Here is a 1,541-nt window from a genome sequence, read left to right as displayed (position 1 = left end):
CTGTATATACACATGCAAAAGAATGAAGGTACACCCTTAATTAACATGATATACAAAAACTAACTTGAAATGGATCAAAGACCTAAATGTAAGACCTAATATAAAACTCTTAGAAGAAAACATAGGGCAAAATCTCTATGACATTGGATTTGACAATGATTCCTTGGATATGACACCAAAAGCACAAGCAACAGAAGAAAAAATTGACGAACTGGACTTCATGAAAAATTTTTAGATTTGTGCATCAAAGGAAACTATGAACAGAGTGAAAATACAACCCATAGAATGGGAGAAAATATTTGCAAATCATATATCTGATAAGGGATTATTATCCAGAATATATAGAGAACGCCTAAACCTCAACAATAAAAAACAACCCAATTCAAAAATGGGCAAAGGACTTAAATAGACATTTTTTTCAAGAAAGATAAACAAATGGCCAAAAAGCATATGAAGAGATGCTCAACATCACTAATCATTAAGGAAATATAAATCAAAACTACAATGAGATGCCACCCCAAACCCATTAGGATTGCTAAGAGACAGAAAATAACAAGTGTTGGTGAGGATGTGGAGAAATTGGAATCCTTGTGCACTGTTGGTGTGAGTGTAAAATGATGCAGCCACTATGGAAAATAATATGGTGGTTCCTCAAAAAATTAAAAATAGAATTACCATATAATCCAGCAGTTCCACTTCTGGGTATATACCCACAAGAATTGAAAGCAGGATCTTGAAGAGAAATTTGTACACCCATGTTTACATTAGTAGCAGTATTCACAATAGCTGAAACATAAAAGCAACCCAAATGTCCATGGACAGATAAATGGATAAGCCAAATATGGTATATACACACAATGGAATAACATTCACCCTTAAAAAGGAAGGAAATTCTGACATATGCTACAACATGAATGAACCTTGAGGACATTACACTAAGTGAAATAAGCCACTCACAAAAAGACAAATACTATATGATTCTACTTATACAAGATACTTAGAGTAGTCAAAATTATATAGGCAAAAAGTAGAATGGTGCTTGCCAGGGGCTGGGGGAGGGGAAAATTGGGAGTTATGCGGGTTTTTTGTTCTGTTTTGTTTTGTTTTTGAGACAGAGTCCCACTCTGTCACCATGGGTAGAGTGCAGTGGCATTATTACAGCTCACTGCAACCTCAAACTCCTGGGCTCAAGCAATCCTCCTGCCTCAGCCTCCTGAGTAACTGGGACTGCAGGCATGAGCCACTACACCCAGCTAATTTTTTAAGTTTTTGGTAAAGGCTAATTTTTTTCTATTTTTGGTAGAGAAGGGGGTCTCATTCTTGCCCAGGCTGGTCTCGAACTCCTGACCTGAAGTGATCCTCCAGCCTCGGCCTCCCAGAGTGCTAGGATTAGAGGCATGAGCTACCACACACCCAGCCAGGAGTTATTATTTAATGGGTACTGAGTTTCGGTTTTACAAGATGAAAGAATTATGGATATGTATGGGTGTTGATGGTTGCATAACACTATGAATATATTTACTACTATTGAACTATACACT

This window comes from Propithecus coquereli, unplaced genomic scaffold, assembly GCF_000956105.1.
Source record: "Propithecus coquereli isolate 6110/MARCELLA unplaced genomic scaffold, Pcoq_1.0 Scaffold193, whole genome shotgun sequence".
NCBI lineage: Eukaryota > Metazoa > Chordata > Mammalia > Primates > Indriidae > Propithecus > Propithecus coquereli.
This window is presented reverse-complemented; position numbering follows the sequence as displayed.